At 41.1% G+C, this 23,410-nt stretch overlaps 1 protein-coding gene across 1 annotated transcript in view; it reads right to left on the bottom strand.

Moving 5' to 3' along the window:
* CACNA2D3 (calcium voltage-gated channel auxiliary subunit alpha2delta 3) overlaps positions 1 to 23,410 on the bottom strand; it is a gene marked incomplete at both ends in the record, with an annotated part of 779,660 nt that overhangs the window by 307,594 nt on the left and 448,656 nt on the right. The window lies entirely within an intron of this gene.

The raw sequence follows: 23,410 nt of genomic DNA, 5'->3' as shown, positions 1-23,410 counted from the left end.
CCTGATGTCTTCCAGACATGAGCACTTGAATTCACAGGGGAAAAAAAAAAAAAAAAAAGATGTGTGCAAAGATTTAAAAATGATAAAAAAAAAAAAAAAAAACCCACACCTTTAGAAAATAATAGAATGAAAATATGACACCATTAGGGGGCCCTTTTACCCCATTAGAGGAGGAGCTTGCATCTCTTGACCCTGGTTAAGACTAGAGAGAATTGGGGTTCTAATTCCTCAAGCCCTTCCCCCTCCATTTCCTCAGGCTCCTGCCCAGTTTTCTCCTTCTCCCTGGCTCCACACCATCTGCTACATCTCCCAAACATTCCCATCTAGATGGGCCAGCATGGGACTTAAAGAAGGAACTGTGTTTAAAGTGGCAGCAGATGCTGCCAGCTACAAGTTCTTTCCATTGCTGCTGTATTTACACCCTAGAGTTTGGTCCTGCCTGGGTGCCTTTGTCTTCTTTCATCTGAAGTGTTTCAGGCAGGTTCAAGGCCCCTGGGTTTCCAGTGAAGCGGACTGTCAGCACTCTGTAAGCACAGAACAACACAGTAATTATGCCCTCTTTGCCTACAAGCCATTATGATTTCAACAGTCTTCTACTTCAGTTACGACCCTTGCTGAGCACGGTAACTGGTAATTCGCACACGTTTTTACCCACACTCAAAAACATCCCCTTTCTCTATACATGGACATACTTGAGAGACAACATACACATACATACACACACACACAGTAGGAGAAAATTATATCTGAAGGCCATTGCCCATGCATCAATGTATAAAAAAAACTTCACGAAAGATGAAAAGTGCCAGGCAAATGTTATTCTTTCTGCGTTGTTCACATTTTCCCCAGTCACGTTACGTCTCCTTCTGCAAATGTTCTCATCATGTTGTATTCTGACTGTACAGATTCTGCTTACTTGAACATTCTCTCCTCTTCAAAGACAATTGCAGGCAGGAGGCATTCCATTTTAATCCTTCACGTTGCCCTCCCGAATGTCAAGTATTTGTGTCTTCAAAATCAATAGGGACCCAAGACATATCTCGATGAGTATCAGATTGTTCAGAGCAGAATATTAAGCATGCTTTATGTTTTTCTAAGGCGGGATTTTAAAAACAGGGCTGGCAACCAAAGCAAGCTGAAAGTTTATGAAAACAGACAGCTCTAGCTGTATTGCATTTCCCTTTGTCTGGAAGCCAGCTCTTTTGAAAGAGTTCAAAGCAGAACAAAATTGCGGCTCATCTTCTAAGCAAACAACACTGTCCCTGTGTGTCAGCGAGTCTCCCTGCTGCCTCCCAGCTCCTGATGGCCTACCTGACGCCCTTCAATTTGCCATCCACATTCCGAAGACTCCTCCCCGGTTACAAATCTGCTTTGCAAGCTATTGTGTTCTGTATCCACGGGTAGTTTCCTGGGAAGCAACCACGAGTCATCGATTTGTCGCTAGGATCTGACAATGGCTTGGAAATATTGTTATTTGGGCTGTGTGCAGTTGATTATTTTAAATGCGAGTAAGAAGACAGAGCAAAACGATAGTGACAGAGGGCTCCAGAAAGGCACAATAAACTTGATTTTCTCTTCATGCCAAGGGTTGCTATGATAACATGTTGAGAATAATTTTTAAAAATAATGAACGGCAGGTCAATAGGGCTGGTCACCATGCCCACTAGCAAAAAGAGACTCTGGAGAACAAGCAAAAAGAACAACTATCTGGCAAACAGAAAACTGGAATTAACTGCTCCATCTTAAGCATATTTAGAAAAGATGTGCACCACCTCCATCCCCCTGCCAACACACACACACACACACACACACACACACACACACACACACACACACACACACACAACTTCCCAGAAATGGCTTTGGCATTCATTAAGGGCTGGGTTGAATGCTGGGAAGGGAGTAAAGAAGACTGGCAGTCTCTTGCCTACAGTCCTTCTGCTCTGACTCCCTCTCCCTGGAATGCATGAAGAATAAGTTAAGTGTGCACAGGGCTTCCCTCGCTTCCAGACCACAGCAGTGAGGGGGCACCTTGTAGGGCAGGATGGAGGACAAGGTCCTGGAAGGAGCCAGAGTGCACTGTTACAGTGCTGGGTTCCTTTGTTTCTCAAAGGGGCCAGATGGGTGCTCATTTCTAGAAGCCAGAATCTCTGTGTTGGGAGGAACGGAAGCTATCACTCCCCCAAGAACATGGGCAAAGAAGACTCATCTTGCTAGACTTGCCATGTGGAATGCAGATAACTTTGTTTTTGCACATGTGGTGTGTTTGTATATGTGTAAGTGTGTGTGTGTGTGTATACAAGAGTGAGAATATGCTTGTGTGTATATGGTTAAATGTGTGTGTGTGAAGACCTAGGAATCTCTGTTGTCTCTGAAGAGTATTGAAGTAGTGTCTGTCATTAATCTAGGAACTGGATCTTAGAAATAGTATGGCTAGCCAGTAAGCTCTGTAAATTCCATGCCTCAGCCTCCATGTACTGGAACTACAGGTCTACAGGCCGGCTCTCATACCCATCTTTCTATTCTGTGAGTTTTGGAGGTCTGTACTCTGGTTCTCACTCTTGCATAGCAAACAGTTTCTCCTCAACCCTGGAAAACAGAATTCTAATTGCTCTCAAAGTCTTAGTGGGAGTCACAGATGATTTCAGGACATCAAACCACCCACATGCAGCAAACCCACCACTTGTTATGGTCATTTTTACTCCCAGGTCTGGTTACCCTAGCCAAAGCCCAGGAAAGGTGGAAAGCCAAGAAAGGAGCTTCCCCTTCATCAAGCTACACCCTCACACAGAGTACCAGAAATGATGCTGAGACAAAGAAGGGTCCTGCAGTTCTCCCCTGCCAACCCTTACACCTCCAGACACTCAGCAGTTAGCCCAACCCTTGACTTTCACCCTTTCTCAGAGGGCTTTTCTAAGCAAGAAGTAGAAGGACCATGCACACTCCATCTTAGAGTCTGAGGGGCATGGGAGACCCATTATGAGTTGAGAGTAGGGAAGAGAGTTTTAACCCCAAACCTTCTTGATTGTTGGTGACTAAGAAAACTGTTCTTGGGAACTAGATTAGCCTAGTGATGATTCTCCACTAAAGTGGGGCTCAAGTTCTGCTCTAGACTTGAGTCTCGCCTTTGGAGCCTGTCTGTTCATGTTTAGGCTGAATCAGATACCTGCAACTGATCCCAGGGGCACAGAGAGGACAACAAGGTCCATGGGATCTGAGTGGTGCTATAAGAGTGTTCAGACACCAAAGGCCTCAGACATTCTTACCTCCACTGGGCTTCCAGACCAGGAGAACTCTGTGTTAGCCTATGTCATTTTAATGTTGCTTAATTTGAGGGACTGCCTCACTTGAGCATCTTTGAAAGCCTCCTCTGGAGAACTATTGGCTAAAAATACATGTTGCTCCTGAAGAAAACCTGAGTATGGTTCATAAAATCTACATGGTGTCTCACGACTATCAATAACTATGGTTCTAAGGAAACATGCCCTTTTCTGGCCTCCATAGGTACTGCATGGACATGGTGGATATACATGTATGTAGACAAACATGCATACATACAAAATAAAACTAAATAAAACTTTTTAAAATGTTATCTAAAGAATTAAGACTTGCGATGTGGACAGGACCTTTGATGACCTGGAACAAAAATTAAAACCTTAGAATCAAAGCAAAACTAAAACACTTGCTAAGTGATGTGGGGTGGGGAGGACACAAAAGTATCCACTGGCAAGATGCCTGCAGAGGGCAACAGAACTGAGCCTATTTGTTCCATGGGATACTTCCAGTCCCAATGATGAACACTTTCCTAGCAGTGAGATCCTGTACAAGTGACCACTGATGTTGTCTACCCAGGAAACAATAGCCTTACTAAGGCATCTGCCAGGTCCAGAGAAATAAACAGCAGCGACTACAGAATCAGGATGAAGGGATGTCAGCTCTATTCCTATGGAATTTCTATTCCCCAAGGTCTTTGAGGACTCCAGTGATGTCACTGCAGCCTCAAGCAGCCTCCTCCGTGGCCATGGGGACCTTCTCCCTGGCTAGTTGGCTTGCCAGACAATTTCCAGATGAAACATGAAGGCTGTGGGAGCCCTCCAAAGCTGGTGACTGAAGGAAGCATTGGCCCAACTCACAGATACACCAAGAATTGTTTGCAACCTTACAACTGAAGCAAAGATTTTATCTGCTTAAATGATGGAGCTATAAGAAGCGAAACAGGAACACAACATTATTTGACTTTGGCTGTGCCATCCACCCCTCATCCTGTTCCCCCCTCTCCCTGTGCACCCATCCCTTTCCTATGACACCCACCCCTCTCCCTACACACCCACCCTTCTCTCTATGTGTCCATTCCTCTCCCAGGTATCTTGGACCACAGAGAAGAGAGAAGTGAAAGAGAACAAAGGAAAGGAGATTCAGAAGGAAAGAAAAATGACAACATGAAACAGCCTTCAGAGAAACACTAGCCAACACAAAAGCCAGAGAGGAAATAACAGATCATCCAACTTCACAAAATTTCTAAATTTTGACATGGCCAAAGCCACCATAAAAAATCAGAAGGCAGACGGAAAGCTGAGGAAAACATCTGTGGGCAATGACAAAAGTTATATGGATTTCTTAATCTCAAACCAGAGGAAATGGAGAACTTAAAAGTCATGTGGGGAGAAGAATAGAGGGCCAGTGAGAGAAGTGTGCATCAAGAGGAACGAGTTCTTGGGCCATCAGCAACCAGAAGGACTGAAGTTTGATATAGTTCATCTCTAGCTACAACTATCAGGAAACACACTGATGTGAATGGGATCCGAGGGACTTCCTTTGAGTGCATTTGGAAACAGGCATCCCCAACTCTACCATTGTTCTGGGCTCTGGCTCCATGTCTGCATTTCTTTCTGCATTTTTTTTAGAAACAACTTGTGACATGCTTTAAAAGATGAATTAAAAACAGAAAGCCCCTGAGGTGGATTATGACTCCGAGGTTGAAAAATATATTTCAGGGGCCTAGAGTGTTAAGGGCTAGGTAGTTAAGAGCTGCTATTGATCTTGTAGAGGACCTGAGTTTGAGTCCTCAGCACACATATTGGGTGGCTCGGAACCACCTATACCTTCAACTCTAGGGGTTTCAATGGCCTCTTCTTGCCTCCTCGATTACCTGTAGGCATGTGGTATATATAAACTTACACAGACACATGAAGGTGCATAAACTCACACAGTGACAAGCACATAAATAAAAATAAGTCTTAAAATTCATTAAAAAGCACATTTCCAAGATGTATTTCATGGCATGAAAAATCATAATGACACAATGGAAAGGGATGAGGGGTTGAGGCACAAAATTATTTAACAGATTTTTTCATCTTATAAGAAAGCATACATTTAAAAGGGTAAGAACCCTAGAAATCAATATATAAGCTATATATTCCCCAGGAAACATATTTCTAGGACAGCTTTAAAAACATATTTACCTACCATTTTTTCAAAGAAATGTAACAAATGAGTCAGAAGTCAAAATAGGAGGAAAGAAAGAATAAGGAAACTAGCAGCTGGGGGAGCTGAGAGAAAGGATCTTATGAGGGAAGATAAGAGTGCAGAGGGTGTTGGGAGGGAAGGAGCAGCAGGTAGGTAGCAAAGAGGTACCACAGGCAGCCAAGCATAAGAGCTTTGAGCCTTTTCTCAAAGGAGCTCTTGAACATAACAACAGGGCATTATCCCCAGCTCTGCATTTGAGGTTTTACTACCTTAGGTTCTAAACAAGAGTAAATAAAATACAAGGAGATGTTTTGGGTGGTGGGAATATTCACCTAAGTTTTATTATGAGTTATTATTATGCAGTTATCTTATTTCATTGTGCACTATTATTGTTACTTTCTTACCGAGACTAATTTCTAAGCTAAATTTGATCACAGCTGTATTTGTATAGTGAGGTACGAGTGGATTTGGTGGTTCAAGGCACCCACTGCACATGTTAGAACATATATCCTAAAATAAGGTGGTACTATTATATTTGAATTGGGGTATCTGATGAATACTGTTTATAAAAAGACTATATGTTTGGTTGCCAGATCTGAACAGCAGTCTGGACAGTGGGAATCTTCTTAACCAACCATGAGCCCAAAGGTTTGGTGGTGCAAACCTTTAATCCCAGACTCAGGAGACAGAGGTAGGCAGATTTCTGTGATTTTGAGGCCAGCCTGGTCCACAGAGTAAGTATAATGACACGTAAGGCTATAAGGAGAAACCTTGTCTTGAAAGCTAAGAACAACAGATACATGCAATTAGGGAGAGCAGCCCACCTGAAAACAAGTCTTCCCCATGCCAAGGGGAAAGGACTGACTGAGCAGTTTCTCATGAAGTTACAAGTGTTTGGGTCCTACAATCACCTCCAATCAGGACTTAACAAGCTTCATTGCTTGTTAAGATGTTCATTCTTCTGTGAGATGATAATATGATGGGTCATAGTTCTGTTTCTTTTTCGTCCTGAACAAGCTAAATGAAAATATGCCAACCCCTACCAAAACATACCCCCCACCCCTCTCAATATTTTACTGGTCCATGAAATCCAGATATCTGATAGCTGAATCTCTACCACATCAGCCTAAATTAAAGAAAGCCATTTCATGAGATGAAGCAAAAAGGAAATGACTTTTGCCTTCAGGCTCCTGCTGGGTAAATTCTCAGCCCAAGATGATATTGTAGATAAGCTGGCTCCAGCTGAGCAGGTCTGCCAGGGCTGAGGCATCTATAGGGTGAGAAATCCCCCCCCCCCAAAGCTGCTGAGATGTGCAAATATATCTGCAGAGAGGGAAGGAACACAACACCCAAGCTTAAGCTCACACAAGCACTGGTGAGCTGAAACCCACAATAGGTAGAACTCTGCTGGTTTACTAATGTTACATCCAGAGCTGAAGCCCAGAGCTTCTAAAAAATGTTGAGAGGACCCACAGGTAAACTCAGTTCTAGTTCTCTCTAGGCAGGTATCTAACTATGACAAGGGAAGAAGGTGTCAAGGGTCATATGGATTAAGGTTGAACATGAAGGCTCTGTATTTGGCACCAATGCCCAAGAGCTCACTGTTCCCCTTCAAATGCAACTGACTGCCCAGCTATGTGGCAGGAGGGGGTTTTTACCTGATCACTCTAACACAATATTGTTTATCCAGTATGAGAGATCATAAACCCAGAAGAGGAAAATCAGTGCTTATGATCAAGTAAGATAGTGTTTGGGTTTTGTAACATAAACCTGAATAGATTCAGATATTTTTCCCCTTTCTAGATTAAAAAGAATATCTATTGGGCAAAGTATGAAGAACAGGAATATCTGTGAATGGCATGCATAAAATCATAACACTTACTAATTAAAATAATTATTCCCATGATGGTGTTGAATGCTAACAAAAATTCTCAGAAAAAGCTGCTTCCAAAGCACTAAGTGAAATTGTAAAATAGTTGGTGATGGGGAGATGGCTCATTTGTAAAGGGACAAGCTTGAAAACCTTGTTTTGGATCTCCAGCATCCATGTAAAGTATCAGGTCATTAGCACATGTCTATAATCTCATCTCTGGAGAGGTAGAGTCAGAAGGATCCCCAGACTGACTGGCCAGCTAGTCTAAAAAATTCAGTAAGTTTCAGGTTTACTGGGTGGCCTGTCCATGAGATGGCTCAGAGAATAATGTCATTTGCTGCTAAGACTTATGAACTGAGTTTTCTAGACTACCTGATGGAAGGAGAGAAATGTCTTCTGAAAGTTGCCTTCCAACCTCCACTTGTACTTGTACACACACACACACACACACACACACACACACACACACACACACCATAAAGAAATATATGTTTTAAATGTGAAGAGAGATGGTACTCATGACCTCCCACCCCCAGCCCTACCTGTCTTTCAGAAGACTTGCTCTAACTTGGGGTACACAGCTCCATCTGCCTCTTTGGAGGCCTGCTTCAACCCAGGACACACAGACCAACCAACACTGGAAACAACCAGAAGGTGAAAGGCAAAGTCAAGAACATAACCAATAGAAGCCAATGCAATATGACAAAATCAAAAGCCAGCTTTCCTACTACAGCAAGCCATGGATATCCTAACACCTAAAAAGTAAGATTTTGACCTTAAATCCCATCTGATGAAGATGTTGGAAGCCTTTAAATAGGATATAAATAACTCCCTTAAAAATATAGGTAAACACAATCAAACAGGTAAAGGAAATGAACAAAACAGTCTAAGACCTAAAAAAAGAAATAGAAACAATAAAGAATCACAAATGAATGCAATTCTGGAGATGGACAACTTAGAAAAAAGAACAGGAGCTACAGATGTAAGTATCACCAATAAAATACAAACTATAAAACAGAGAATTTCAGGATTAGAAGATACCATTGAAGGAATTTATACATTAGTCAAAGAAAATGTCAAATGTAAAATGTACCTAACTCAAAACATCCAGGAAACTTGGGATACATGAAAAGACCAAATTTAAAAATAATAGAAATAAAAGATGAAGATTTCCAATTCAAAGGGACAGAAAACATCTTCAACAAAACCACAGAAGATAACTTTCTTAACCTAAAGAAATAGATTGCTATAAAAATACAAGAAGCATAAAGAACACCAAATCAATTGAACCAGAAAAGAAAACCCTCCCACCACATAATAGTCAACACTAAATGTACAGAACAAAGAAAGAATATTGAAAGCTGCAAGAGAAAAAGGCCAAGTAATATATAAAGGCATTTCTATCAGAATTATACCTGGCTTCTCAAGGAAACTCTATGAGCTAGAAGACTTGCAGATTTGAAGAGACCACAGATGCCAGCCCAGACTACAATACCAAGCAAAACTCTCAATCACCATTGATGGAGAAACCAAGATATTCCATGACAAAACAAAATGTAAACAATACCTATCTATTAATCCAGCCCTACAGAGCATATTAGAAGCAAAACTCCAACATAAGGAGGGTAATTATACCCAAGAAAATGCAAAAAAAAAAAAAGTGGTCACCTTATAGTGAACCCAAAAGAAGAGTGCACACAGTACCAGCTCCAATGACAAAATAACAGGAACAAACAATCATTGGTCATTAATATCTCTCAACATCAATGGACTCAATTCACCAATAAAATGACAGAGGGTAACAGACTAGATATATAAACAGGATCCTTCATTCTGCTGCATACAAGAAACATACCTTAGTAATATCAGTAGACACTACCTCAGAGTAAAGGGCTGGTAAAAACGTTTTCTAAACAAACAGACCAAAGAAACAAGCGGGAGTAGCAATTCTATATCTAATAAAACAGACTTTCAACCAAAAGTAATCAGAAGAGAAGAGAAAGGACACTTCCTACTCACCAAAGAAAAGATCACCAAGATGAATTCTCAATTCTGAACTTCTGTGCCCCAAATGGAAGGGCAACCACATATATAAAAGAAATGTATACTAAAGAAACATACATAAAAGCTCAAAATACACATTGAACCCCACACAATAACAGTGGGAGATTTCAAAACCCCATTCCCAGCAATGGACAGGTCATCAAAACAGAAATTAAACAGAGATATAATGAAACAAACAGATGATATGAACCAAATGGATTTAATAGATATCTACAGAACCTTTCACCCCAAAGCAATATACTTTCTTTTCATGAGAAAACTTCTCAAAAACTGATCATATAAATAGACCTGAACAGATAAAAGAAGATTGAAATATCCTCTTGTATTTTATAAGATCACCATGGATTAAGGCTGGACTTAACAAGAACAGAAATACTCATGGAAACTTAGCAACTCTCTACTCAGTGATCACTTAGTCACAGAAGAAAGAAAGAAATTAAAGACTTTGTAGAATTCAACAAAAATAAAGGCACAACATATCCAGACTTATGGGAAACAATGAAAGAAGTGCAAAGAGAAAAGTCATAGTACCACTTGCCTTCATAAAGAAATGGGAAAGATCTTGCACTAGCAACTTAACACATACTAGCAACTTAATGTACAACTGAAATCTCTAGAACAAAAAGAAGCTAGCACATCCAAGAGGAGTAGACAACAGGAAATAGTCAAACTCAGGGTTAAAATCAATCAATTAGACACAAAGAGAACAATACAAAGAAACAACAAAAGCAAGAGCTGGTTCTGTGAGAAAATCAACAAACCCTTGCCCAAACTAACTAAATGGCATCTAGAAAGTATCCAAATTAACAAAATCAGAAATGAAAATGGATACATAATAACAAAAACTGAGGAAATTTTAAAGATAATCAGATCTTACTACAAAACATTATATGGAAAAAAACTAGAAAATCTAAACAAAATGGATGATTTTCTGTACTACAGATCAATAGTGATTAAACAAAAAACATCAACCTGTGGTTCTGGTACAGAGACAGACAGGATTATCAATGAAATAGAATCAGAGACCCAGCAATAAACCCAGTGACTTGAGACCCATTTCATGGGCAGGGAGTAACCACTGAGACTATTACAAATGCTATGTTGTTCTTACAGACAGGAGTCTAGCATGGCTGTCCTCTGAAAGACTCTACTCAGGAGCTGACAGATACAGATGTAGGTATGCACAGCCAAACACTGGATATAGGTAGAGAACCACTATGGATGAGTTAGGGGAAGGATTGAAAGCCCTGGGGGCAATAGCAACCCCACAGGAAGACCAACAGTGTCAACTAACCCCTAGGGCTCCCAAAGATTGAGCTACCAACCAGAGGATGTACCTTGCACAGGCTAGTCTAAGTACCCAAGTATAGAAGTATCAGAGGGCCACCCTGTCTGCCTCACTGGGAGAAGATGTGCTCAGAGACTTGATGCACCAGGGTTGGTTGATACCTAGTGGGACACCCTCTCTCAGAGGGGAAGAGGAAGAGAATGGGGAAGGAACACTGCAAGAGGGGACCAGAATGGAGGGCAGCATTTTGGATGTCAATAAATATTTTTTTAAGTGGGAAGTGACTGAGGATGAGAGGAAACATTGATCTTTAGCCTCCACATGCACACATGTGAACGCCACAAATATGCACACGCATAAACACCACACATGTGCATACATACTTTTAAAGTCAAATTTGTCCAGATATGGGCAGCTACATGAGGTTAGGAAAACAAGTTTCTCTGTTCAAATGCTTCCTAGAGCTTATGTGAGCACATGCCTCTTTAAGCAGTGCTGTTTCTCTAACATGCAAAGAACATTCAACTACTTGGCAAACAGGTGACTCCTATTAGTTTGGGTATTAAATCCCAACAGTTCTCAGCAAACCAACCACTTAGGGCTAAGATGATCCACTTCATGTCTGTCCTGATTTTTGTTTCCTTAACAAAACTTGAAAGATTTTTTTCCTAAGCAAAAGAAAAGTTTCATATGAATGTCAGGATGTATTGAGGAATTCTTTTTTTCATTCAGATATGTCAAGATCACTGGCCAGAACTTCCAGATTCTTCTCAACCCCCCAATGACTCAAGGCCAAAACAAATATCTAATAGTGTGTCTTTTATTAAGATATTGTGTCTCAACAATCTAGAAAGAATTTAAAAATATTTTATAAAATTCTGGTTTTTAAAACCCACCACAGCTCCCAGGGACTCAAATGCCAACCAATTTGTTTGCGTGGAGAGACCCACAGCCCCAGGTGCATATGCAGCAGAGGACAGCATTTTCTGGCATCAGTGGGAGGAGAGGACTTTGGTCAAGTGAAGGCTCATTACCCATTGTAGGGGAATGCCAAGGTGCTGAGGTGGGAGAGGGTGATTGGGAGAGAGAGCACCTTCATGGAGGGTATGGGAGGGGGAGGGGATGGGATTGGGGGAAGGGGATAACATCTAAAATGTAAATACAGAGAATATCAAATAAAAATAATATACATATAAAAATTCTGGCTTTAAATTGTATTTATAATGACTGGGTAGAGGAGACAATGCACACATATGAAAGCACAGGCATGTGTAGAAACACACACATAAATACACAGAGGACAGGAGAGAGAGGGACTGTGGGACTGTGTGTGTGCTCACATACACACTCTCCACATACTTTCTCTCTCTCTCTCATACACACACACACACACACACACACACACACACACACAGTAGGTCATGCATGCATGTGAAAGTCAGAGAACAACTTTCAGGAGTCTGTAGTAGGTTTCTCCGGGTTGAGGCACAGTCACCCCTGCTGTTCCTATCATGCTGTGTGTATTACTTTGAATGCGTTCCAGGCTAGCTTACTAAGAGGATTCCAGCCCATTTTGTCTCAACATCCAATATTGCCTTAGCCATGCTGGAGAAATTGACACATGACCCCACATGTAGTTCTTTTAAAATCTGGAAGTTCCAGGGATAGAACCCAGTCATCAAGCTTGCACAACAAGCACCTTCACTCACTGAGCTAGCTCCCTATCTCTATATCATTTTCAAATAGATACAGAGGCCTCTTCAGAATGGGTGCAATGTCTTCAAAGCCAGGAGGCTGGTCCAACCATCATTTCCTATTCCACATTACATATGTCTGTAAAATCACATAGCTGCCAAAAGTCCCTCCTGACAAGATCATATTGCTGAAAGAACTTGATCCTCAAAGCCATCAGCTCATGCAATGTCGAACAGCCTGCAATTTACATCGTTTCTTCTCTTGCAACAGCACATGTGACTGTTGCTGTACCCCATGGTGCCTCAGCACACAGTTTGGGAAGTGAAGTCATGAATGAGCCTGACATCATCATGTCTGAAACCTGATACAATGTAAATTGGGAAAACATTTCAAATTCAACGGAGTTATTGAAGATTTCCTCTATTCCCCACTGGCTTGTTGACTCGATACTGATATTGCTTTAACATTTAACCATGAATCTTAATGGAGGCTGACAATTTCTAATCTTGCCTGTCTGTGTCAGTCATATGCCCTTTAATGACAAGAGTGTGTCAGAATATTATGGAATAACTTAGCTTAGAGATCAACAAGCCTTCTCTGTAAATACTTTAGGTTTGTGGGCCATGTGATCTCAGTCAGAGCTGCTCAACTCAGCCACTCCATGAAATAGGTGACCAAGTGAGGGGCCCTGTATTCTATTAAAACATTATTTATCAAGACCGGACACTGGGCCAGATTTGGCCTTAGGTGGCTTAGTGGCAAACTGTGGTCTAGCTAGGCAACAGGAATGCACGATTGTATGACTGGAATAAATACAGACTAGTAAGAGAAACAGAGCCATTCAGGACACTGTAGTAAAAAGCATCTTGTGATAGGAAGGCAGAATGGTTCATCTTCACTGTCACTTTGACTGGTTGTGTGATCATAAGCGGTGTGCCTCTGGACAGGTCTATGAGGGCTTTCTTGGAAAGGTTTGATTGAGAAGAGAAGACCTACCCTGAGCATGGGTGACAGCATCCCATGAATTGAACTACTATATTAAATAAAACAGGGGTTGGGGGAAAGAGCCTGCTGAGTAATTCTGATTCCTGACTGCAAACACTGTGGGATCAGCCACCTCATCCTCCTGCCTCCATTCCTTCCCAACTATGACAGACTGTCTTCTGAAACTGAACCAAAAACAAGCTTCTTCCCTTAGCAGATTCTTGTCGGATAATTTGCCATAGCAACAAATGTACCGGTTAATCTGGCAAACACTTGCTGATAACCATTGGGTACCATTGTGGAGTAGGGTAGGGAGATGCAGGGTGGTTCTTGTTTTCATTGGAGGATTGGTGAGTGATGGTTCAAGAAGGCCCATGCAGAAGTCCTACACAAAAGTACAAAAGCAGAGGACAGAAACTAATGACTTTTACCTGATGAGGACGGAAAATAAGAAGGTAACAGCAATAGATGGAAAGCCAAACAAAAATCCCTCAAAACACAAAATGACCAGGGATGGACTTGAGAAACCAAAGGCCTTTCTGCAATTGTCTATGGTGACAGCAAACCACCACAGCCATTTTGTGGTGCTCAATAATGTGATTTCCTGAGATAAGAAACTAGAAGACAGGAGTGCCTCCCTGACTAATGGCAACAGCAAGACCAGTGTTCTTTCTCCCGGCCCTCTGCCACACAGGGCATCTGAAAGAAAAGAATCAGCTTGTTGAGTCTGCTCATTCCCTAGGTTGTTGCACTATAGCCCAGGGGCCAAATTTGCAAATAAAGTTTTATTGGAACCATGGTGTGCTGGGCCTGTCTATTTACACATTGTTTACAGCTGCTGTGGTGCTGTAATAGTTGAGACAGAGGCCTGTAAAGTCTAAAACGTTTACTATCTGGCATTCTCAAGAAAAACTTGAAGAACCTTGATTCACTCATTCAATTCATGGCTTTTCCTTTAAAATTTGCCACTTGTGCTTCTGCTTGTCCATGACCTCCTGCCCTCAGCGTCCACCCTTCTGCTTCTCACTGCTCCCTGTGACACCACCACCAGCTTATGCTTCCTGAAAAGTAACTGTTTTCTTCCATTTTCAACATTTTCCTTGACTGCCAAGCTGTCTACATAGGCTCTGATAATTTGTAAGTTCACATTTAATCAAACTCAGTCTTCAAGTCTTGCTGAATTTGAAGGTAAACAGATGTCTGCAGATCCCTGCACTCCATGTGGTGGGATGCCTGCTTCAAGCAGAAAGTATGAACTTCTGGATGGGTTTGTAGTCCTTTTTATTCTCAGCTAGTAGGCTGAGATCCACACCAGCGACCTCAGTTATACTGGATCCTCAGCCATTCTTCCTGGTTCCATGAGTCAAGAGTGTCTTTCTCCCTATTAGTGTAGACCAGTTTTTCTCAACCTTCCTAATGATGCAACCCTTCAATATAGTTTCTTATGTTTTTGGTGACCCTCAACCATAAAATTAGTTTCATTGCTATTTAAAGGCTATAATTTTGTTACTGTTATGAATCATAATGTAAATCTCTGTGTTTTGTTAGGTGACTCCTGTGAAAGGGATATGTCTTAGGGTTTTACTGCTGTGAGAAGACATCATGACCAAGGCAACTCTTAAAAAGGACATTTAATTGGGGCTGGCTTATAGGTTCAGAGGGCCAGTCAACTATCATCAAGACAGAATTATGGTAGAATCTAGGCAGGCATGGTGCAAGAGAAGCTGAGAGTTCTACATCTTCATCTGAAGGCTGCTAGCAGAATACTGACTTCCAGGCAGGACTAGGGTATTAAAGCCCACACCCACAGTGACACATTTACTTCAACAAGGCCACACCTTCTAATAGTGCCATTCCCTGAACCAAGCATATACAAACTATCACAGGTCATTTGACCCAGGAAAGGGTCACAAATCATGAGTATAGACTTTTCTGAACATGACAAATATTTAATAATGGTCTTCCATGTTTCATGCTTGTTCCTGGAATCCCAGAAAATGAGGAAGACAAGAGCTCCTGTCTGTTGATCAGGCAATCTCAAAGATGGGTAGAGAAAGACCACTGACCTACATCATCATGATCAAATTAATTAAGGTAAGCAATTAATTAAAACAAGCCTTTTAATTTGTGTACATGGGGGGCCTGAATGGTAAGCATTGGACGTGGGGGGGCAAGGTTGCTATAGCTCAGTGGTAGGGGATTTCCAAATGGGGGACTTGTTGGCAAAACAATAACAACAAACAAACAAAAAACTGGCAGGTTTAACAAAGTAAAACATAAACATAAGAAGTCAGTTATAATGATCTCCTGAAACAAAGACATAATTTTAAGTTGGTCTTAACAATAGGTAGTCAGAGCAAGGTAACTATAACAACCCCTTTGGAAAAAAAAGTATGGTTTCAAGACAGTTATTAGCTTTTTTGAAACAAAGACATGATTGCCATTCCTGGAACAGGCAGTACAGAGCCATTTGTAATTAGGGTTCCAGGTGTGGCCAGTCCTTGAAAACCAGAGGTTTAATCATAAACAGGAATTAACTTGCCTTGTCTATACTATAAAATGGCCTTTAAGCCTAAAATGGGAGGCAGGCTTGTTCTTCAATCTCTATAACATTATCTACTAAAATCACACAATGCACCAAGGGAAAGGCAGCAGAAGGCTAGGGAAGTGACTGCTAAATGTTCTCTGACTAAATGTTACTCTTGTTTGCAGTATCCAGGCAGGATGGATGGATGCTACAGCAATCAGTGAAACAGGCCATTTCAGGTTATACCTAGTCCAGGTCAAAGCAAGGCTCCCTGGGATGGCTATTTCTGGTTGTCAACTTGACTACATCTGGAATGAACTATAATCCAGAAATGGAGGGTCCATCTTTGAACCAGATCTTGAGGCATAGTGGTCATGAAAATCTTAGGCCCAGGCAAAATAATACATGCCTTTAATCCCAGGAGACTGAGGCAAGAAATCTATGAGTTCAAGACCAGCCTGGGGTAAAGCACATCCAAAATCCAGGTGTGGTAGTACACACCTTTAATCTGGGACAAACCTTCTGCTGAAGGCCTACAAAAGGACAATGGAAGAAGGACTGCTCAGTCTTCCTTGCCTGTTCACACTTACTTACCAGAATATTTGTTGGAACCTAAACCTTCAGGATTCCAGCTTATATAGAAGACTAACTGAAACAACTTCCCTTGTGGGACTGAGCAATTACTAAGTTCTTGGACTTCCCATTCACAGCTGCCCATAGTTGGGTTGGTTGGACCGCAGACTGTAAGTCATTACAATAAATTCCCTTACTATATAGATACATTCCATAAGATCTGTGACTCTAGAGAACCCTAAGACATGTTCTTCTGGACAGGGCATAGCTGCTGTACTCATGAACCTACAGCTACTGTACTCACTTACAATAAAATCAAGGAAAGGGTGGGCCCACCAGCAGTCTTTCATGAATAGTAGAAATGTTTTGTTTTTCTGTTGGTTTTGTATGATTCCTTTTTTATGTACATTGGTGTTTTGCTTGTATGTGTGTCTGCGTGAGGGTATCGGGTCCTCTGGAATTTGAGTTAGAGACAGTTGTGAGCTGCCGTGGGTGGTGCTGGGGATTGAACCAGGCTCCTCTGGAACGGTAGCCCAGTGATCTTAAGTTCTGAGCCATCTCTCCAGCCCTGGCAGTGGAAGTCTTATGAGGCTCTCTCTCCTCTCTCCCTGAAGAGTTATAGGCAGTTAATGGTTACTGGGCTTGGGAACATATTCCTCTGTGTAGCCACTTGTAAGTTGCCCTTACTCAAATAAATAGACCCTTGGGTATATTAAGGAAGCAACCTTAATTAACTGCAGATAGCTGAACTCATACACAGAAGACACGAAGTATGGGAGCCTCTGGAAAGAGGAAGGGGTTCTGTGGGAGGGGATATGAGATGAGAAGATACTAGGAGAGAATAAAAACAAACTTTGTGTTTGTATATGTGTGTTTATAAATAAAGATGCTATTTTTTTATTAGTTGAATTATGGTCCTGCCTTCCCAATATATGTTGAAATCCTAACCCTTACCCACCCACCTCCCAGGAATTGTAAGTGTGCCTTTAGCTGGATTTAATCAAGTTAAGATGAGGACATGCTGAATCAGAGGAGCCTCAGCCAATGTCCTTAGACAATGACAGAATTTTGGAGAGGGGAGGAAGATAACTATGTGGCCCCAGTGCCAAGAAACATGTACAGGCATCAAAAGGAGGCAGATACTGGGACTGGGCTGCAGGGGCAGAATGAGGAGAGCTAAGGATGGATGGCCTGCAGCCACAGAGGCAGAGGGCAGTGAGGCCTGCAGCCCATTTCTAGAGCCCCGCTGATTTTCCTTTCAGACTTTTATGTTTTAAATTGTTCTGAGCTCCGAGGTTACTGGCCACTGGTTTAGGGCCTTTGACCCAGCATATCCTCATCATAACTTGATCATATCCAATGAAAGCCACATTCACAGGTTCTGGGGCTTAGAACTTAGTAATGTCCCTGTGCACAGGGTTGCTGGACTTCTTCTAAGGTATGAAGAACCTACTTGCAGCAATGTTTACAGTGTAGAACGATCCTCCACTGCCAGGAGTACTCCACCAGGCGCAGAGAGCCCCAGGCTCCTCCCATCCATGTTTGAATTCTGACTGTGTCGATATTGTAGTGAACTGACTCTTAACCCATGGCTGTAACCGCTGGTTCACACTGCCCCAGTCCATGCTCAGACTCCCTTGTATCCATATCTTTGTCTTTATTTCATTATCCAGAGAGCTGTTCCATACAGAGAAGCCCTTGCTCGAAGGAACTAAAGGGTTGGGATTAAAGCTAGAGAAGGCCATTCCATACAAACACTCTTCCAACAACTTGAAGCTGGCCGAGTCAGGTACAGAAGAAACTCGTTAGTCCCATAGCTCTGTATTTTATACCAGACATGAATTTCCCACTTTTTTTCTTTTTCTTTTCCTTTTTTTTTTTTTAAAGCTCCTGTCAGCAAACGCCTGCAAGGGACAGAGTATAAATGGAGGAAGAGGACATGATCTATAACCCTTTGTTTATATGGCCCTTTATCGAGTTGCCTGCACAAGATAACCAGAATCCAATTTCTGCTTTTCATATTTTCATGCCCCGTTTTGTCATACAGTTTAATCAACTCAGAAACTAAAATTAATGGCTCGGCTTCAATGATGCCATCAGCAATGACTCTGCTCTAAGAAAGGCAGTGGATCTCAGTGTAATCAGTATACACTTTGTTTTATAACTCCCTCTCCCTAAGGAGGGCACAGTCCCCAACCCTTATAAACCTAAAGATGTCCTTTCCAAAGGTAACTAAGTGTGCATTTTTATATTTCCTTGAATAATTGATGAAAGAAGGTTATATTGAAAGGCCATTCAGAGAGCATTCAAGATATTTTATATTGAACATGTAATTTGTTCCCCAGTATCAAATTCATCACTAAGTTTCCAGTAATAGAAGACATAAAGAACAATTTTGTCTACCAATAATTCCTTCTCTTATTTATATTCATATAGTTTTTCTTTACTGTCATGATGCTATCGGGATATTGTGGTGTGTGTGTGCTGTTCTGTTTTCCTATAAAACAGATCCAGCAGAAGGTAGCACGGAGCAATAGAAAAATATTTGGCCAGCAAACCAGTATGGGTGTAAATATAGAGTCCCTGACTGTTGGGGTTCTTGGGCAAATCCTTGTCTCTATCTGAGCCTAAGTTTACAATTCCAAACTCAGACCCAGAGTCATTTCACTTTTGCCTGCTGTTAGAGTCTGGAGGCAGCATGTCCCTTTAGGGCTCTGGTACTGAAGTCTTCATCCCCAGCAGGTGGGAACTTCAAGAGGTTTATGCCTAGGAAAAAATATTGTTCCAGAATGATGCTACCCAGGTACCTGGAACATACAGTGTATTCTCCCTCTCTCTTTGCTTTCTGACTGCCATGAGGTGAACAGCTGTCCTCTGCTACCTGCCTGCATCACCACACACTCCTTTCCTGCCTTTTCTGTCATCTTCTTCCTCACCAGGGACCCAGGATAAAGGGAAAGTGAGCAAACCCTCTGAAACCATAAACCAAAGCCTTATAATAACTGTCTGTCTGTCTGTCTGTCTGTCTGTCTGTCTGTCTCTCTCTCTCTCTCTCTCTCTCTCTCTCTCTCTCTCTCTCTCTCTCTCTGAGAATTTCTTGACTTGTTTTATTTTCAACTGTTTTTTTTTTTTTTTTTGTTCTGAGGCAAGGGCTTGCTATGTGGCCCAGACTGGCCTTGAACTTACAACTCTCCTGCCTTAGCCTCCTCCATGCTGGGATTATAGGCATTTGCTACCACACCTGACACTGAACTGCTTCCTTACCATATCCCTCTCATACATGGGATTATATACTAATCACATCCCAGCTCCTTGATTGTTAGTCACATACTGATACTCTAATAACTCTGCCTTTTTACTGTTAGAGAAATGTTATACTTAATTGAAATTACAACTTTTTTTTCATTTCACTGAATAGTTTCAAAAACAAAAAAAAAGCTATTTAGAAAGATGTTTATGAATTGTTCACTGCAAAGTTACAAACAAGCAGTATTAGTCAGCTGTGGTAGATCATACCTGTGTTCCCAGCGGTTCAAATGCTGAGGCAGGAAGATAACCTTGAGGCTAGCATGGGCCAAAAGTAAGAACTTGTTGCTAAAAATCAAAAGCTAAAAAGGGAAGAAATGTTTTCAAGGTCCTTCGTACTTTCAAAAATAGGAAAAAAGAGGTGTGAGGATATAGCTCAGCAGTGGGGTGCTAATCCAGTGTGCTAGTTTAGGTTAGCCTTTCCCCCAAAAAAAGAAAAAAAGGAAAAGAGATTCTAACCAGGATAATGCAGGAGTACACTTGACTGACATCTGCACATGCCACACTCAGTCTCAACAGTAAAACGAATCCATCTCTGACACCCCAGCATCCACAGTTACCAAGCACTGAAGAAGACACTCACCACTTCTTAACTTTAAAATCAAAACAGCACACACTACAACATTAGAACAAGAACGAAACCTTCAAAGACATGTTCAGGACACATACAATCGGCATGCATTTTTAGGCAAACTTCAAATATTTCAAATATTCACATAGAACAAAGTGATAACTTTGGATCCAAATGAACACTGAAAATATTCAATCATGAGGAAAACTAGTGAAGCAAGAAAAATGGGAGAATGACAGCAGCAGATTTACAGGAGGGAAAGAAATCGCACACTTCCTTTATCACAAAGCAAAGTCTCTGTGTTGGCACTGCAGTTAACGGCCTGTCAAGTTACACTATCTCTCCCATACACATCTTTCTGTTAGTCTTCTTGCCAAAGCGTTTAATTATAAAAAGGTAACCCACCAGCCAATTCAACTGTTTGCCTGCTTCTGCATATTACTCTGATTACCTCTTAGTAGGATTTCAACCTTCCTTTCTCACAGCATGGGATGGCACAATATGAGTTCATGTCTTTTCCCCTCACCTTGGAGAATATTTTATACTAAAACAGAAACAAAACATTTTAAAACAAGAACTCCATATATCCATATGTCTTCATAAATAGAAGGCCTTAGACAGTGATCAAACAAACAAGACGCTCAGGGGTAGAACGCTTGCCAAGCATATACAAGGCCCTCTGCCTCATTTCTAACATTGAACAAAATCACTCACTCAAATGATGACCATTGCCCTACGCATCCAGATGCCCTAAATATAATTTGGAAATGAACATTTCTCTTCATTTCTCTTTGCAGACAATGGGACAAGGAGACTGCACGGAGAGGCTCCATCTATTGGGATAGTTTTTTTTTTCAGATTTCGTAAAAATTCTCTCTCTCTCTCTCTCTCTCTCTCTCTCTCTCTCTCTCTCTCTCTCTCTCTCTCTCTCTCTCTGTGGGGGCACATTTGTGGAAGAGTTAGTACTTTCCCTCCCTTACGTGGGTGCTGGGAATGAAAGTCCGGTCATCAGGCTAGGTGGCAAGGGCTGTATAGATAGACGATCCCCTCCCTTTGCCTTGGAGAGTCTTAGTTTTAGTAGAATGCAGAAGTACAAGCTAGAGAATTACTGAGACGACTTGGACGGTAAAGTGAGTTCCTTTAGAAAGGACCAGGGTGGGTGTGGGGCAAGCTAAAGAGCTTACCCATATTTTTACTATCTGAAAGCTACATAGAAACTCAATAAAAACTCCATTCATCCACACAGCCTCACAAACTTGCAAACATATAAACACACTCAAAAAATGAGAAACATCTGTGTAGCCAACAGCACACAGCCTTCCAATAGGGAGGAAACAGGGGGCTGGACAGTTATCAGCTCATCCTTTCCTCAAATGGGAGTGTAGAGCTTTGGAAATATCTATACATTTAGTCCATGACATAGTTTGTGATCTCCCCCCCCCACAGCAAACCATTTTTAGCTTTTAAATGATTTCAGTTACTTTAAAATTTCAACTTTCAACTTTCAGCAGCTACCCGCTATGAGCCATTCTTGCAAGAGTTTGGTGCATAAGGAATTAGCTATTGTTCATAACTGCAAGCTGAGAAACTAAGGGTGTCTTTGTACATTGTTATTGGCTTTTATGAATATAGGCTTTTCAGTTAAACTAACAGCAACAAACGTGTCCACTCAGTTTTGTTATGTAGGTTCAGCATCAGAGAGATTACAGTAAGGTTGAATCTGGATTTTTAAGAGCTTCACTATTTTTTTTAAATTAATTTGTAAATACAACATTGACACAAAGGTTGGCTTTTGTTTGCTTTTGTTGTTTGCTATAGAAAATATTTACAGAGTGTTTGTAATCTTATCTAAAAACCAAGAAATATTCTTTTCATTGAACTCCATTCACCAACATAATGGTGATCTATTTTCACATCTTGTTGACCTCGAACCCACTGTGGAGAATATCTTCAAAGAATGGTCTACATGGCCTCCTGAATCCAAACAGAAGACATTAAAGACCCTAGTCTCTAGTCTGAGATAGAGCTGCTTGGAATAGACAGTTACCTTTTCCTTTTTCTTCCTATTTTTTAACATAGTACATAATTGCTAAGAGGAAAAAAATATAATTTTAACAGTCTTTAGGGGTGATAGCTGACAAATGTCATGCATGTAAATTATTAATCACAACAAAGAAACAAACAAAACTTTTGGATTTCTCACTTATCACAGAAGATGTGTGTGTCTTCCCTTTGCCTCTTAGGTAGCCAAAGGGTGACTGGAGTCCAAGGTGGGTGGAAAGAACCAAGTTCCTTCCCCTCGTAGGCTCTCTCTACAGACTGGTCAAGGGAGACAGTCAAACAGGTGGAAGAATCTCTTTAGCCAGATAGTGGTTAAAATCATGATTTTTCACAAAAACTAGGGTTCTGAATATGTATCACCAATGGTAAGGCTTAGTATTTTAGCAAACACTGTCATTTTTCAAAGTTGTTCCAAAGAAGAATCATCATTTAAATATGACCTTTAAGAAGTTTCCTTTTTGATAAAATGTGAAAAGTTCATGGCAGGAGATGAGGCTCATTAAATCATTAAAATTGTTGAGACATATACATCTTGAAAATTTGAAGAGAAAAAAAATTAAAAAGTACTGTGAGAATGATGTAATTTTTCAAAGCCCATTCTGTGCTCTGACTAGATTCATAAGTTGCTCTCTGAAAAATAGATGATCAGGTTAAGTTTAGATAGACTAACATGCTTTTTTTTCCCTTGTGCTTTGCAAGTATCCTGGAGATGCTCAGAGATCCTACAATATAGAAACATGTCTTAACTCATTAGGCTACACATAGCATTCCCAGACTTACCCAACAACCTCTTCTGTTTCTACCTTGAAGACCTTGAAACATGCAAATCTTCCACTAATATGGATAGTGCCTAACTTTCCCAAATTTTAGCATTTATGAGACATATTCTAAAATACACAGTCATATCACTAATCTTGCACCTGTAGTGTGCCATTGCAAAGGAGAAACTCCTAACTGATCAGAGTGCTCAAACTCTGTCCAGTTATAGCTTCCTCTGTCTTG

This window comes from Micromys minutus, assembly GCF_963924665.1.
Source record: "Micromys minutus genome assembly, chromosome: 12".
NCBI classification, from domain to species: Eukaryota; Metazoa; Chordata; class Mammalia; order Rodentia; family Muridae; genus Micromys; species Micromys minutus.
The sequence above is the reverse complement of the archived record's forward strand: the minus strand, read 5'-3'. Positions and strand labels throughout refer to the sequence as shown.